Below are 17,902 nucleotides of genomic sequence, written 5' to 3' on the forward strand. Positions count from 1 at the left end.
GCCTAAATCCCTAAGAAGGGATTTTTGTTGCCTAAATCCCTTCCACGACTTGAAGGATTGCACACAGTTTATCTGCAGCTTCTGTAGCTGCATGGTTCACTTCTGAAAATACAAAATTAAAGCAGCTGCAAACCTTCTGAAAAGCATTTCAGTAGGAAGTGCTAACATCCTCTTGAGAAGTAAAAGTTTTCATTAGATTTTTTAAACTTATTTTTTCACATGCAAAAGTTGCCTACTCTTCCATCTGTGGTGTCTTAGTACTGTACTCTACAGTTATCTGATGCTAAGGCATCTAGATCTGGGGTTCTTATCTATGAACTTTAAAAAAAACTATTTTGATAACCGTATTTCAATATAATGGACTTACTTGATAATCTTATGTATTTTATTTTATGCATTTCAAAACCTTATTCTGAGGAAGGTTCCATGGGCTTCTTCAGATTGCCAATGATATCCATGACATAAAAAGGCTAAGAACTCCCCATCTGTATGAAAAGAGAAAAGATGAGTTGGTCATCTTTTGACTGACCAAAGGGACAAGAGGCTAAGGGACAACAAATGGCTGACTAGAGAACTCCAACAGTAGACTTGCAAAGTCATAAGAAATCAATGGAAGCCTATAGCACCCTCACCAATGGTGACTTTATGGGAGAATAGAGACAAGAGTTACACAGACTTGGACAGGCCTGGGTAGATTGTGGTCTGCATTGTCTTAAGGAATATTCAGATCTAAGAGATCAGAAATGCCTTTGAACCATTGAGTATTAAATGCAAAGTTATGAACAAGCACTCAAAAAATCGACCTCACAAGTACAGGATAACAATAATAATTGCTCATATTTACATAGAACTTTAAGGTTTGTACAATGTTTTACATAATATTATCTAATTTCATCCACACAAAAACTCTGTCAGGTGCTATTATTATTCTCATTTTTCTAGAGGAGGAAAATGAAGGTCTAAGCAAAGATTCTTTACCTGCTACCCATGAACTTTTTTTTTCCTATTTTGCTATATACATTTCAATATAATTAGGTTCTTTTGTAATTCTGTGTAGTTTTGTAATGGGGCTTTGTTCTGCACATCTCCAGACCACCTAACATGGAGAAACTCAGGTGGGAAATGTGCAGATCTAGCTTCTGGGAGAAGAGTATGATTTCTCTACCACTTGAGCATGAAGAGCTTCTTTACATTTGCTCCATAGCTGGAATAGGCTGTATCTACCTATAAAATGTCCAAACTGGGACAATCTTGCTCTCCTCCCGACTATATCCAGAGAGAGTGAAGGTAATATTTATCTGAGGATGGGTCCCATGAGATGAGTTAGGTAAGAAGAAAAACTACTTTTCTCTCTTTCCATTTTAGGTCCTAGAGCTCCAAAAAATAGGATTGGGATTTTGTTCTGGCCTGTTTTGCTCATTCTCCTCAGTTCCAGGTATAGGCAGCAGAATCCTCACCAGATTCAGACTTGAATCATGGGAGAAGAGAAAGAAATAAACATTTATATAGTGCATACTTTATATTAAGTCCTTTTTACAGATATTATCTCATTTGATCGTCAGAACAATCTTGCAAGGTGGTTGCTATTGTTATCACCATTTTATAGTTGAAGAAACTGAGGCAGACAGAGGTCAAGTGACTTGACCAGGGTCTCTCAGCTAGTAAGTATCTGAGTCAGGATTTGAACTCATATCTTCCTGATTCTAGGCTCAAGTACTCTATCACTGCTCTACCTATCTGCTTCTCCCATGGTGACCTTGGAGAGGCAGAATTCTAGGCCAAATATTACCTCCAGGCCAATAAGAAAGCCTTGAAAAATTAAAGTGCAGGAGATTTAAGTGGAAAGGAGGATTTGGGCTTGGAACATGCTGGGACTATGCTACCTTAGTGTAGCACCAATGCAATATTTACAGTGCCCACAATCACAATAAAGACCATGACTATACATATTGCATGACATTCAATCACAAAATATACCAAACACTCTAGATAGAGGATAGAACGGAAGCATTTATTTAGACACCAGAAAACCAAATCCTAAAACCAGTAAGCCCATTCCATCATAGTACCAAAGATATTCAGAAGCCATAATAATGCTGAGAGCCATGACATCCTTCAATCTTCCCACAAATCAATACAAGATCAATATTTACTCACAAACCTCTATATCTCCTTGCCTGAGCTCCTCTATCCCTGATCATCTGGCTAGCTCTAACCAGCTTCTTGTGGGCTCTGCTTCCTTTCAGCAAATTCCTCCCACCACAGGCTCCATGTGATTACATTCAGCCTATTAAGGGGCAGAGTTTACTTTCAAAGCAGGGGAGGTCTTCAAACTTCCCCCAGGTCTATTAAGGGGCAGGGAAGATCTTCAAATTCCCATTCCCATTACACTCTTACTTTACCAGACTGACAAAGGGAGCTATGATTTAAAAAAAAAACAGATTAATAATCTCTGCTCTAATTGTTGAAGAGATTTGACCAAGGTTACATAGGGAAACATGAGTAGATCATAATTTAGCTTAAAAAAAATCTTGGTGTTGTGATATAAACTGCAAACTCAGTATGAATAAACTTCATGATTTGGCAACAATGATAAAAAGGATGCAATTTTAGGGTGCTGTTAAATGTAGTACTCAAGAAGAAGGAAGTGAGAGTCCTATTCTCTCCTCTGTTCTGATCAGTCCATATCTGGACATGTATGCTCAACTCAAAGTGTCACATTTAGGGAGGCATTAGTAAGGGGAGAGAGTTCAGTTAAGGACTATCAACATGGAGAAAACCAGGAAGTTCATATCATAAGAAGATGAATTATTTTACCTAGAATGTGAGAAGATGGTTATTTTTGTTTTTGTTGTTGTGTATCAGTCATTTCAGCCAAATCTGACTCTTCATGACCTGTTCAAGGTTTTCTTGCAAAGATACTGGAGTAGTTTATCATTTCCTTTTCCAGCTCATTTTACAGATGAGGAAATTGAAGCAAACAGGGTTAAGTGACTTGCCCACTTAGGGAAGATATAATAATAACTGTGCTCTAGTTTTTGAAGGCCTAAAAGAGGAATTAGACTCATTCTACTTGACCCCAGGGGAAAGAAGGAGGAATGAATCATGGATACAAATTGCAAACTTTGTTTGATGTAAGGAAAAACTTCCTAACAATTAGAGCTAACCAAAAATGACATTAACTGGCTCTGAAGATGTTAAGTTCTTCCTTAATGGAGGTCTTTGAGCAGAGACTGGGTGACCACTTGCCATACAGGGCATTCTTGCTCTGGTATAGATGGAAGTTCAATCAGTTTGCTTTCCGCTTTGATTTTTTATGATTGTCAGATTTAGAGCTGGAAGGAATTTTAGTTAAGAGCACTAGACTTATAGTAGGAAGGCCTAAGATCAAATCCTTCTTCTGACATTTAGCAGCTCTGTAACACTCAGCAAGTGACTAAACTTCTCTAGACCTCGGTTTTTTAGCCTGTAAAACAAACATTATAATAGCAGTTACTTCATAAAGCTGTTGTAAGGAAAAAAAGAGATAATAAGTGTATAATACTTTATAAATCTAAAGATGCTTCACAAATGTGAGCAATTATTAACATCTTTACATACACTTTTATTAAAATCAGACAAACTTATAAAGGCTTCTCTGATCTCTTCTTTCTTCATAAAGAATAAATAGCTTCCCCAAAATAAACTATGAAAAATAGGAGGCATTTCTGCTCATCATGGGAGAACCAAAGTGCTTGTCAGCTGTCACTTGCCCAATTTTGCATAACCAAAGACATTTCTTGGCTCCTAAAGCTAAAGCATTTTATTGATTTTGAGTTTCATAGGGAAGTGTCATAAGGAACCATCCTTTGTGATGGGAGAGAACAGATGGAGGCACTTAGTGGTATGCAATAAACTAGCTAAGGCTGATTAACTAAGTCCAACAGGCAGTGACTGATTAATCATCCAGGATCATAAAAGCAGGAAATATTTTCTGGCAAGGAGTAAGAAATAAAGGACATGCATTCATATCTGAACAGAAGTAACTGGGGTACATGTGGCCTGTGAAGCCTGAGGGAGGATAGATATTTCAAAGACCACTGATTTCATCAGCATGAGTCCTTCTGACACAGACCACATCCCTTTATGTCTTAGTGTAGTGTCTTCATCAGTTTCTGTGTCCAAATTTTCATCACCCAGTAGCCAACCCTTTGACCTTAGCCAGTCTAGCCTTTGGACAGCAGATACTAAAGTTTGGTTTTGAGCCAAAGTTTAAAACCTTTCAAGTTTGATAGGATTTGGCAGAGTTTATGCTTCACTAGCTTGGTCTTTGAGAACCAGAGTCCCTTTCATGTCATGTAGAATAGCTATCATGAGTGGTTGACCTTCACAATGTACAATGTGTAGGCTGTGGCTAATCATACTATATGAGCTCTACTACAAGTCAGGAACAAATAGTCTATATAAATATCTAGAGTAGAGATTGTTCTAAATTTGTGCATCCCTATTTCTTTTGAGCTACTGTAATTCTGTTTTGCTCATACAGCACAGTGCCTTCTTTAATGGGGACACACTGTGCTGGCCAGTCCTGTGGTCAATATCTCCCATGTTTCACAATTAATTCCAAAGTTCTTTAGAAAGACCTTAAGAGGGTCCTTGTATCACTTCTTCTGATCAACATATGAGCACCTGCCTTGTGTGAGTTCTCTGCAAAGTAGTCTTTTAGGCAAGCACACTTTTTTTAAAGCAATTGGGGTTAAGTAACTTGCTCAAGGTTACACGGCCAGTTATTTCTTGGTGTGGTGCTGAGTATCTGAGTCTGGATTCGATTCCAGGTTATCCTGACTCTGGGGCCGATGCTCTTACTCACTGTGCTACCTGGCCTCCGGAGGCAAGCACACTTTTGACAATGTTGCCAGCTCATTGAAGTTGCATTTTCTGTAGGAAAGTTTGTATGCTTGGCAGTTCAGCTCAAGAAAAGACCTCAGTGTCTGGTAACTTATCTTGCCAGGTGATCTCCAGAATTAAAACAATTCAAATGGAAGTGGTTCAACTTTCTGACATGGCACTGGTAAACTGTCCAGGTTTCACAGGCATACAACAATAAGCACAAACAGCTGTGTAGATCTTCAGTTTGGTAGGCAGTCTAATAACTCTTCTCTTCCACACATTTTTTCAAAGCTTCCCATGTGTTTGGCTAGCTTTGGCAATGCATGTATCAGCCTCATCATCCATTTGTATATCCCTAGAAAGAATATTACCAAGATAAGTGAACTAATCATCAACATTCAAATTTTCTTTATTTGCTATAACTGATTGTTCCACATATAGATGGTGCAGTGCTGGCTGGGGAGGGCCTCTGTTTTTTGCAGTTACTTGTTAGGCCAAAATTAGCACAAACAGCCGGCTCAATCCTTACTTTGTTACATCTCTGCCTCAGACGCTGCACTGAGTATACAATCATCTCCCTCCAATTTAGTCTTTACTTGTACCCTTTCAAGTTAAATAATTAACCATCAGTGTGGTAGCTGACCTTGATGTCATTTTCATCCTCATTGTAGACATAGTAAAAAGCATGAGAGCAAGCACACAGCCCTGCTTCACTCCATTGGTGACTGGGAAAATGCAAGGCATTGGCCATTTTCCAGAACCCATGAAGGTATGTTATCAAGAAAAAGGCATACAATACTGATGAATTTCTGCAGGCAACCAAATTTTGGCATGATCTTCTACGGGCCCTCATGACCTACAGTATCAAAAGCCTTGGTTATATCCTTGAACGCTGTATACAGATCTCTGTTCTGCTCCTAGCATTCCTCCTGGAGTTTTCAGGCAGCAAACATGATGTTCCTTGACCTTTTCTGAAGCTACACTGGCCCTTGGGTGGATGATCTCTCTTTCAAGAAAAGGATCAGCTGATTAAGGAGGACTCTGACAAGAATCTTTCTGGCAATGATTAAGAGAGAGACTTCCTTGTGATTGTCACAGGACAACCTATTTCCTTTTTCTTCATGTAGCTAGATAACGGAGGCATCCTTGAGCACCCTTGATTATCCTGGGAGGATAATCTCCCCTTGCCATAAAACCCAGAAGATTTCTGTCAGCTTTTGTATGAGCAGTGGACCCTCTGCCTTATAGATCTCTGCTGGAATAGAATCAGCACCAGGTACTTTGCCACATAAGAGGAGCCTAATGACATTCAAAACCTCTTCTTCATTTGGACATTTGTCCAGAGAGGGACTGACTTCAACCTGAGATAAAGGGTCAATGGTTTCAGCATTCACTATGGAAATGTTCAGCCCACCTCTCCAGGATCACTTCCTTATCACTGATCAGTGTGGTTCCATCAGTGCTGAGTAGTTGAGATGCACCAGAGGTCTTTGGTCCATAAGTAGCCTTTGGGGCATCATAAAACACTTTGGGTTGTTACTATCGGCATAAAACTAAATTTTATCTGCCTTGAGTAAACTCTCTATAGTGCCAAGGTAATATTTATAGCACCCACAATCACAATAAAGACTGTGACCCTCCACTTACAGAGAGAAGAATCCTGCATCCCTCTAAGCTTTGCTTGTTCTTAATTTTTGATGGGGCTAACTACTGTCTTTTTTAGAGACAGATAAACTATCCTGCTGGTAAACCTTGTAGAGTTCTCATTTTTCATTTAATAGATTCTGAATTTCCCCATTATTTTCATCAAACAAATTTTGATGTTTTGGCTGAGATGAGTAAATGTGGTGCTGTACACCAAATCTCTGAAAGCTGCTCACTCCTTTTCTGCTCCTGTGTGTTGGTTTAGCTTTCACTCCAATAGGTAGCAAAAGTCTCACACTTGGAAAAGCACTCTACCCAGTTGACTTTAAATCTTCTGATAGTCAGCATGCCTTGGGGCTGCTGCTTTTGTTGAATGCAAATGTTTAGCTTGTAAAAAATAAGGTTATGATCACTCTAGCACTCTGGTCATATATCACCTTAGTCACTCTAACATCCTGTCTGTCTCTTCTCCTTATAATGACATAGTCCATTAAATACAAAATGCTGCAGAGGTGCATCCAACGAAGTTTTGTTGCATTTAGGTAAATGGAAGACAGTATTGGTGATGAGGTGATGAGATGACAAGTCTTCAGTAGTAGGTGACCATTGCTGTTGTCGTTTCCTCCAAAGGACTCCATGCCATGACTCAGTCTATGCCTACTCTGGCCAAAAAAATTACAAACTTGGCCCCTTTTGGCACATTGATGATGAGGGTCTCTAGGCCTTCACAATTTTTTTTTACCTCATCAGGGTTCATCATGGGGGAACATATGCACTGATGATGGTGGTGTGGCTTTCCTGTAAGTGGTAATGGCATTGTCATGAGCTTATCATTCACTCCTTTTGGTAGGCATACAAGCTGATTGACTAGATTGGTTTTGATTGCAAAACCTACACCATCTTTATAGTTCTTCCTATCACTGCAGCTGATGCAGAAAAATGTATATCCAGCTTCAAATTCATTAAGTTGGCTTCATTTGCCAGCCTTGTTTCACTCAGGACTACTATCTGGATGTGATACCTGCTGAGTTCTCTCACAGCCAAAGCTGTTCATCTTTCAAGTCTACTGGATTTCTTTTTGTCCATAAGTGTGCACACATTCCATGTAACAATGATGAGTAGAATCATCATTGCAAAAGTTTTTGTATATTTTTGTGTTTCAATCAGAGGGTGGGATCCCTACCTGCCATAGTAAGCAGTCCAGAATTGGGAGATATAGATAATTTCCAGGGTGCCTTTTCTAGCCCCTTCTTCATACCTAGAGGTAAGCAGTGTGTTCCTTTAAAAGGCTACTCACCCACCCTTGGGGATGCCAGATCTCACTGCTGCTTCAGCCCAGTAAGAAGACAACCCTATGGCCTGGGTCACCAAGTTCAGGGTTGTGACTACAGCTACTAGTGCAAGTGTAGGTACAGATGTACATACTACTTCATCACTAGCCAGATGCCACAGGACATCAAGGTAAGCAAAATAGTAACATAGTGAATTAATAAATAGTAAAATAGTTCAAAAGTAAAATAATGAATTATAAAATTATTGTCATTATTGTAAAATTGCAAAATTATTGAATAATAAAATAGCAAAATGGTATGGGTGATGCTTTTTGACTTGTGCATAAATTGGATTTAAGATTTTTTTTAAGTGAGGCAGAGATATGCAAAGTTGCCCCTTTCTCTTATAATCATTAGAGCCCATTGGCAAAACAGAAGAGGACTGGTGATGGCCCAAGATACAGTGAATGACCTTGGCATCTTCAGTATCTGACCAAGCTCTAAGTGCTCCACAGTACCTGCTTCTGCCACTTCCATGGTCCATTGAAACAAAATGCTCACATCCATCTATCCCACCAGGGAAGCCTTCACATTCTACAAGAAGACAGCCCCCCAATTGATCAACAGATTTGAGGCCAGTTCATTACCTTCAACCTGGTTTACCCCATCTGCCAAGATGGGTGGCTGTTGTGCATTATACGGTTTTTTGGAGTGACAAGTAAGAGTTCAGTCGCAAATAGACAACAAAAGTGCATAAGCAGTCATGAAAAGGTCTTGGCAACCCTCACTCCAGAGGTACTAGTCTTCCCTGAACACCCCATACATCCAGAGGAGGAAACACCCTCTATCAACTGACAACTTAGAAAATTGCCTAGAGTAGAGGTGTCAGACACACTACCTGTAGGCAGCATACCATTCACAATACTCCCAAATGCATCCCAAACAATCTAATTTGATGTGTTGAGTAGATAGGTAGAGAGAGAGAGATGGATAGATAGATATAAATGTGTTTTTATAAGTCAAAATATGGCCCACAAAGATCCTTATGTATAGCTTAGTGGCTCTGGTTTCTATTTGAGTTTGATATCATTGACCTGGAGTACTGATAAGTAACTTGTCCAGGTCTTGAACCTAGACTTTTCTTTTTTTTATTTTTCAAATGCTTTATTAACTTCTGATTTACATCATTCATTTCCCTCAGATTTTGAGTTAAAAATTTTCTCCCCATTTTTCCCCTACCCACCGCCCCAAAATAGCAGTCCCACAGGATGTCCCCTTCTCCAATCTGCTCTCCCATATTTTCTCCCATACCCCTTTTGACTTTTCCAGTGGATACCTATGCTCCAGTGCCTGTATATTGTATTTCCCAATTACATGTAAAATAGTATTAATAATAGTATATATAAATAAATACATATGAAAAATTTATTTTAAAACTCTGAATTCCAGATTCATTCCTTTCCTCCCTTGTCACCCACCCTTACTGGGAAGATAAGCTGTTCAGTATAGGTTGTACAAGTGTGGCTAATGCAAAACAATAACATAGTAGATATATTGTAAAAGACTGACTATATTTCCGTCCCTCCTATCCCACCTCCCACTTGTTCTATTCTCTACTTTGATCCCATCCCTTTTCAAAAGTGGGTGATTCCAATTTCCCTTTCCCCAGCCTGCCCTCCCTTCCATCATCCCCCCTCTCATCCCCTTCCCCCCCTACTCTCCTGGAGGGTGAGATACCCTATTTAGTGTGTATTTCATTCCCTCCTCAAGACAAATTCGATGGAAGAAGGTTGAGCCATTCCCTTTTGCCTTCCTATTCTTCCCCTCCATTGTAACCATGTTCCCTTGCCTCTTCTATATGAGATATTTTACCCCATTCTGTCTCTCCCCATCTCCTCTCATTATATTCCTCTCTCATCTCTTAATTTCCCTTTTAAGTATCATCCCTTCCTGTTAAATTGGTCCTGTGCCCTCTATCAATGTATGCCTGTAAACATATATACACACATTCACATATGTATTCATATGCCCATATACCCTCATATATAGACATATATATATATACATATATATGCACACACACACATATATATATATTCCTTTAACTACTGAGAAAAGTTTCATAAGTTACAATTATTGTTTTTCCATGTTAACAGTTCAACTTTGATAAGTTCCTAATGATTTCTTTCCCAACCTTCTCATGTTTCTCTTGCTTCTTGTATCTGAATGTCAAATTCTCTGTTCAACTCTGTTTTTTTCAGCAAGAATGTTTGAAAATCCTCTATTCCCTGAATGACTATATTTTCCCCTGAAACATTATACTCAGTTTTGCTGGGTAGGTGACTCTTGGTTTAAATCCCAGCTCCTTTGACCTTCAGAATATAATGTTCCAAGCCCTTTGATCCCTCAGTGTAGAAGCTGCCATATCCTAGATTATCCTGATTGTGTTTCCACAATATTCAAATTGTTTCTTCCTGGCTGCCTGTAATATTCTCTCCTTAATCTGGGAATTCCAGAACCTGGTTATAATATTCCTAGGAGTTTTCTTTTTGGGATATTTTTCAGCAGGTGATCGGTGGATTCTTTCAACATCTATTTTGCCCTCTAGTTCTAAAACATCAGGGCAGTTTTCTTTGAGAACTTCCTGGAGGATGATTTCTAGATTCTTACTTTGATCATGGCTTTCAGGTAGTCCAATAATTTTAAAATTATCTCTCCTAGATCTATTTTCCAGGTCAGTGGTTTTTCCCATGAGATATTTCATATTGCCTTCTATTCTTTCATTTGTTTGCATCTGTTTAACAGCATCTTGATTTCTCATAAAGCCATTAGCTTCCACTTGTTCCAATCTAATTCTGAAGGAATGATTCTCCTCATTGAGCTTTTGAGATTCTTTTTCCATCTGGTAAATTCAGCTTTTTAAGGCATTCTTCTCCTCATTGCCTCTTTGAGCCTCTTTTGCCATTTGAGTTAGTCTATTTTTTAAGGTGCTATTTTCCTCAGTCAGGCTGTTGACTCTCATTTCGTAATTTTCTTGCATCGTTCTCATTTCTCTTCCCAATTTTTCCTCCACTTCTCTTATCTGCTTTTTAAGGTCCTCTATGGCCTGTAACTAGCTCGTATTTTCCTTTGAAGTTTTTGGTGCAGGAGTTCTGACTTCACTGTCTTCCTCCTATTCCATGCTTTGCTCCTTTTTGTCCCCAAAATAGGAGTCTAATGTTGGAATCTTTTGTCTGTTTTCTTTCCTTTGCCTGGTCATGATGCCCCTCAGTCACTTGACCTATGGGTTTTTTGCCACAGTAGGACTCTGCCACCAGACAGGGGAGCTTATGTACCAAATGCTGGTGTTTTCTCAGTTGCTGAAGGTATTAGATGGGTGCCCTCTCTGAGGTCCCCACACACTCTGCAGGCCAGGAGCTGAACCTGCCACATGGCACTGCCTGGCTGTGCCAGTGTCTCAGCAGCTTCTCACCCTGGGGGCAAAAGCCACACACTCCCACTTACTGGATCCCAAAGTCCACACTACACTGACCTCTCACTTTGTCCTTCTCATCTATGTGTTGATAAATCTGGAAAGGGCTACAGCTGCTGCTGATCTGGAGTCCCTTCAGCCTGTAGCTGGTCAGGCCTGCCCTGGGGCTAAAGCCTTGGTGTTGGGCTGGTCTGGGCTCCCAGAGCACTGTGCTGGCCGATTCCTGCCAGCCTGCTGGGGTGTCCTCAGTGGGAGGTTAGCTTCTGTGTATCATTTTGTGGCTTCTGCAGCTCGAAAGTTTGTTTAGAGTCTCCTTTTTACATGGATTGGGGAAGGTGGAAGCCGGAGCAGTGGGGAGGTCCTGCTTCTACTCCACCATCTTGACTTCTCCCCAAACCTAGACTTTTCTGACAATGGACCAATTCTCTATATAATATGCTTTGGTGCCTCTCATTTATTAGAGGAAGGTTTTGAAATGAGAGACAAAATACAACACTGCTATGCTAATTAACATTAATAATCCTGACCCCTTCACCATCATCCCCTTATGACTATGATCAAAACAACAATGATGATGACGATGATGATGATGATAATCAGCTCCAGTCCTATATCACTGTAAGGGTTATGGGATTTAAAGATCTCCCATGCCCCATGGACGTGCTGACATAGCAGAGCAAGAGAAAGTGAAAAGCCGAGCTAACGGTCCTGCGGTTGGCAGTTGGTGGCAGTTGCCTTTTTTTTTTTTTTTTTGAGTTAGGACTCCGGCTGAGGACTGCCAGGGGCCGGAGCTGCTGGGAGCGTGCTTCCAGGACGCTGGGTGGTTGCTGTGAGTGGGGAGAGGAGGACCTTTGCCTGAGGTAGCCTGTTCTGTTTTAAAGGCTTGAGAATGTGGGTGCTTTCTACTTTATCTACTTGTGCCAATGTCATAACTACTCTGATAGCTTTCACTTTCTGGTTTTGGGACTCAGTCTTTTGGTATCTTAATAAATTTTCTAGTTTATTTCCCCAAATGGTAAACCTGACGTATTTTGTGATGGATAATTATATCAGCATATTTGTAATCTCTATAGGCATTGTGAATATGGCATTGCTGATACATTTGGCGACCAGGATGGGATCACAAAATGTCAGGCCTCTATTTGGAAGCAGTGGGGCTTTAGAGGGAGAAATGGCTATTCCAGGATGGGAGGATTTGCCTTATTCCTCTCTAGCCAGAGAATGGGCTAAAAGCACAGGGCCCTGTGAAAACTGGGAACCAAGGCTAAAAGAGGGAGAACCTGGAGATTTGGAAAGATGTTTGAAAGCAATACACATAGAACCAGGCAAAGAACTGGCAGGAGTGTGCAGGAGAGGCTGGGTGCTGCTAACAAGTTATCGCATTATGTGTAAAAGTAGGGATAAGCTGCTGAAGGAAAGAGCTCGGATGGCTAGGGAGTCAGCTGGTTTGCCTGAGGATTCTTCTGTGTCACAGTACTCAGAAGAGCAAACTGGAGGGACCCATGTGGTCCAGGAGCAAGCTACTGTTCATGTAGCTAAAAGGAAGCAAAAAACTAGCAGAAGGAATGTGCATGCAGCTTTTGTACAGGCTGGGCAGAGTTGCCCTGACAGCTTCCAGGAGAATGTGTGTGAGGAGAATGGAACAAGGTTAGATGAGGAGTCTCCTAATGTAGAAGCTCTCCCCATACGAAGAAGAAGGCAGGAGAACCACCGAGGCAAAACAGAGTCCAGGGAGATAATTGAGGATTTCACTCAACAGGAGATCACTGATATATTGAGTAGATTTACCCAAAGAATGGGGGAGTCTTTAGTGTCTTGGATAGTAAGAATCACTGATGAAGGCGCTGGAGGAATAACACTGGACAATGAGGACTGTTTAAAATTCATAAGTATCAGTCAGAATCCTTTTGTACACCAGGCTTTTAGGGATCACCATATGCAAGGAGGAAATAACAAAATGAGTCTTCTAGCTTTAGCTGCAGAAGGTTGCAAAAAGCAATATCCAACTGAATCTATGTGGCCTAGAGGAGACAGACCCTGGTACTCACTTAGAGACTGTATGAGAAAACTAAAGGAGGAGGTAATGAAAACTGCTATCCTGATTGGAGATGCAAATGCATATTATGATACCCCCCTAGGAGTTCCTCATAGAAATATCATAGTGAAGACGGCTCCTCCTGCATATAAGCACCTAATTCTGACTCTTTTAATTGGAGAAATAGGGCACCCTCTTTCAGAGGTGCTGGATAAGATTTCACAATTAAGCGATTTAGGGGACTGGGAAAAAGACAAATTGCCTCGAGAGAGAAGAGTAAACAGCCAGAGGATTCAGAGACAAAATAGACCCACAAGAAGGGAACTGTTCACTGCTCTATTAAGAGCTGGGGTGGACTTTAGAAGAATAGATGGTATTCCAACTGAAGAGCTGCATAAGCTGTACCAAGAAAAGGTACTTAGCATTAGAATGAACAGGGAAGCAGGAACCACCCCCGCAGGTATTTCTGAATCTGAATCTTTGTATCCAAGTTTGCCCCACCTTCAGGGGGAATAGGAGATAGGCCAAGCCCCAGCCCAGATAAAAGATATATGCAGAAGAGATTGCAGACCCCATATTGGTTTAACAATATATTGGAAGAATGGATCAACTACTGTGACTAGGGCACTGATTGATACTGGGGCTGAGGCCACACTTATCTATGGAAACCCTGATAAGTTTAAACATGGAACTCCTATTACCATCACAGGTCTAGGAGACGCTGAAATATCAGCCAGACAGGTTAAAATAACAATGAAAATTGGGCAGTTACCTAAGAAGGAATATACTGTGGTTGTTGTACCCATTCCTGAATACATCATTGGAATAGATGTAATGAGAGGCATGACTCTGAATTTACCTGAAGGAAGATACCAATTTGCTGTGAGGAAGATAGGAATTAATACAGTTTTAGTAGGAAAACTAAAAATGGACCCAATCACTTTACCTGAACCTTCTGAAGTAATTACTTTAAAACAGTATCGTGTGCCAGGTGGGCAAGATGAAATTGCCACTACTATAAAGGAATATGTTGAAGCAGGAGTGTTAGTCCCTACAACCACAAGATGGAATAATCCTGTCTGGCCAGTAAGAAAATCAGATGGGACGTGGAGAATGACTGTGGACTATAGACAGTTGAATAAGGTGACTCCTTCTTTGTATGCTGCTGTTCCAGATACCATCACCTTAATAGAAAGGATCCAGAAATATGATGGGACTTGGTATGCAGTTATTGACTTGGCAAATGCCTTCTTCACCATCCCAATAGACCCTAAATAATGGGACCACTTCGCTTTCACTTGGCAGGGTAGACAATATACTTTTACTCGCTTGCCACAAGGGTACATACATAGCCCCACTATTTGTCACAGGATTGTGGCTGAACAGTTGGATGAATTAAAGCTACCTGGTGTACAGCTTACCCACTACATTGATGATATCATGATACAGGGAAAAGATGCGAAAGTAGTGGAAAGGAGTTTGACCCTTCTAATTGAGCATATGAAAAGTAAAGGGTGGGAAATTAACCCTGCAAAGGTTCAAGGACCAGCTCAGAATGTGAAGTTTTTGGGTATACAATGGAACAAGGGGCTAAGGGAGATTCTTCCTCAAGCCCGACAAAAGATTCAGGATTTTCCTACCCCTACCAATAAGAAGGAGGCCCAAAAGTTCATAGGATTGTTTGGATACTGGAGGCACCACATTCCACATTTGGGACAGATTTTAAAACCTTTACATAGAGTCACACGGAAGAAATATGAATTCGATTGGGGACTTGACCAGAGTAAAGCTTTTGAAGAAGCCAAGGCTGCCATACAATTGGCCCTAGATTTGTGGCCCATGCAAAATGGTCCAGTGGAATTGCAAGTGACTGTACAAGATGATTATGCAAACTGGAGCTTATGGCAAAAACAACAAAGCCGAAATGTACCTTTGGGATTTTGGTGTAGGAAACTCCCTTCATCTGGAGTCCAGTACACACCTTTTGAAAAGCAGTTGTTAGCTGCATATTGGGCTTTGGTGGAGACTGAACAACTGACTGTGGGCCATGAAGTGATATTAAGACCTGGAATCCCAATTATGACCTGGGTAATGAGTACCCCAGCTTCTCACAGAATTGGACATGCCCAAGAGGCTAGTATAATCAAATGGAAGTGGTATATTCAAAATAGAGCGAAAACAGGCAAAAGCGGAGTCTCTGCTCTGCATGAATCTATAGCAAACATAGAAATTGAGAGGAATGACACACCCCCTGAGCCAAAGCAACAGTTGGTACAGTCCACTGTAAAATGGAATGAGGGATATGATATATTAACTGAGGAACAAAAGAGACATGCATGGTTTACTGATGGGACAGCAAAATATTTGGGGCAAAAAAGACATTGGAAAGCAGTGGCCTATAACCCATGTACTAGAAGGACTTTGGAAAGTACTGGGATAGGTGCAAGTAGCCAATATGCTGAACTTATGGCAGTATATCAAGCCATCAAAATAGAACAAGGAGGACAGTGTCATATATTCACTGATTCATGGGCGGTAGCTAATGGGTTAGCTACATGGATGCCCATGTGGAAAAATGAAAATTGGGAAATTTGTGGTAAACAAGTCTGGGGCAAAGAATTATGGGAAGATATCTGGAACATGTCTTTGGTCACTGACTTGTCAGTTTTTCATGTAGATGCTCACGTGGCCCCCACCACACCAGAACGTGAGTACAATGCTCATGCTGATCGACTGGCAAAGATTGCTACTGAACGTATTGTTCCTACTTTGACAACAACTGATGATCCGGTATTAGCAAAATGGGTCCACCAAACAGCAGGCCATTTGGGGGTCCAGGCCACACACCAGTGGGCACAAGATCGAGGTATTAGTATCTCTCATTCACTGTTAAAACAGATAGCAGAAGAATGTCATATATGTCAATTGGAAAAGGAGCGAACTGTTCCTCGGGTAGTAACTGGAGAGATAGCAAGAGGAAAAGTCCCAGCCCAAATCTGGCAAATAGATTATATTGGTCCACTACCACTGGATAAAGGATGCAGATTTATATGTACTTGTGTTGATACCTATTCAGGTGTACTAGTAGCTTGTCCTTATAAGAATGCAACCCAGAAAAACACTTGTAAAACCCTAGATCTCATAAGTCTATATTATGGAACCCCAATGCAGATTCAAAGTGACAATGGGTCACATTTCAAAGGCAATGAAATGAAGAAGTATTGTATACTAAACAATATAGAATGGATATATCATATTCCATATTATCCAGAAGCATCTGGGTTAATTGAAAGAATGAATGGATTACTGAAAGAACAGTTGAGGAAGTTAAGTTCCAATAATTCATATCAACATTGGAAGGATAATTTGTTCATGGCTTTGCGTAATTTGAATAATAGACCATTGGGAGGAAGTACACCTCTAGCCAGAATGATGACCCCCAATCTGCAAATTAGAAAACAACAAACACACAAGATCCCAAATATTGAGTATTGGACCTTGAGGCCAGATGTCCCAGCACCGTACGCAGGACCACCTGGTTCGGTGGGGTATGATTTACATTGTTTAGAGGACTTTTGGTTGGACAGGAAAGAAGTAAGAAAAATTTCTACTGGGATATGCATAAGAATCCCTAAAAATCACTTTGGACAGATTTTACCCAAATCAGAATTAGCAGCTCAAGGAATACATGTATTGGCTGGAGTAATAGATTCTAATTATCAAGGAGAAATTGTTGTAACATTCCAGAATTTAGGTGAAGGGCCCATACAGATTCACAAGAATGATAGGATAGTTCAAGTGATTATCGTTCCTTGTAAAACAATGCCACTTGTAAAAACTGACCCTCCTTCCAAAATAACTGTCACAGGAACTGAAGGCTTTGGTTCTACTGATAGAATAAAATCAGGAGCTAAAGTATGGGTAAAACGGAAGCCAGATGATGTTCCAAAGGCTGCAGAGATTATAGCATATGGGAAGGATAACACTGTAACTATTGTTTATTCTGGAGAAGATGATTACAAAATTGTACCCTTAAATCATTTATTCTACCGTGAGTGAGGCTACAATAGTCTGGTTATTGTTCTTGATTTTTTGTTTGTTCACCTTGTTCGTTAGATTTGTTTCCACAGGCTTGGTACCCTCCATCTGTAGATGCCTGATAGCTTAAGCTGGATGTCACCCCCTGTCTGCAACTGTGATGTGTCACCCTTGGACCTGGCATCAAGCATATTAAGAACTGACCTCTCAAATGGGACCCCTAAGGACAGGGACAGCTCTACATCCGATTTCAGCAGCAAGTAGCCATAGAAGAAGAGATCTTCACCCCTTACCACAAGATTTTGGGGCCCCATTTGTTCGGGGTGGGGGGAATGATGGGGAGCTTGTGCTCAAGCCCCACCCTAAAATATGGTTTTTTGTGTTTATTGTGTGCTATTCTTGTTATATTGTTGTGAAATTTTGTTGACACCAGTTATTCCTACTGTATTTTTGCCAAGTAAGGGACATGAAAGATCTTGGGGCCGAATGTAAGGGTTATGGGATTTAAAGATCTCCCATGCCCCATGGACGTGCTGACATAGCAGAGCAAGAGAAAGTGAAAAGCCGAGCTAA

At 40.6% G+C, this 17,902-nt stretch overlaps 1 protein-coding gene across 11 annotated transcripts in view; it reads right to left on the reverse strand.

Moving 5' to 3' along the window:
- The window catches only part of LOC138145372 (protein FAM9A-like), a 650,020-nt gene that overhangs the window by 311,015 nt on the left and 321,103 nt on the right, over positions 1-17,902 (reverse strand). For 9 of the 11 annotated variants that reach the window (XR_011164214.1, XR_011164208.1, XR_011164207.1 and 6 more), the window contains one exon: positions 368-485. The exons of the other annotated variants lie outside the window; for them this stretch is intronic. The gene's annotated coding sequence lies outside the window, so the exon portion shown is untranslated. The remainder of the gene's footprint in view (positions 1-367; positions 486-17,902) is intronic. 11 annotated transcript variants of the gene reach the window in all.

Source organism: Petaurus breviceps, unplaced genomic scaffold (assembly GCF_028583685.1).
Source record: "Petaurus breviceps papuanus isolate PSGF00001 unplaced genomic scaffold, PetGlider_PUasm1.0 90734, whole genome shotgun sequence".
In the NCBI taxonomy this organism is placed as follows: domain Eukaryota; kingdom Metazoa; phylum Chordata; class Mammalia; order Diprotodontia; family Petauridae; genus Petaurus; species Petaurus breviceps.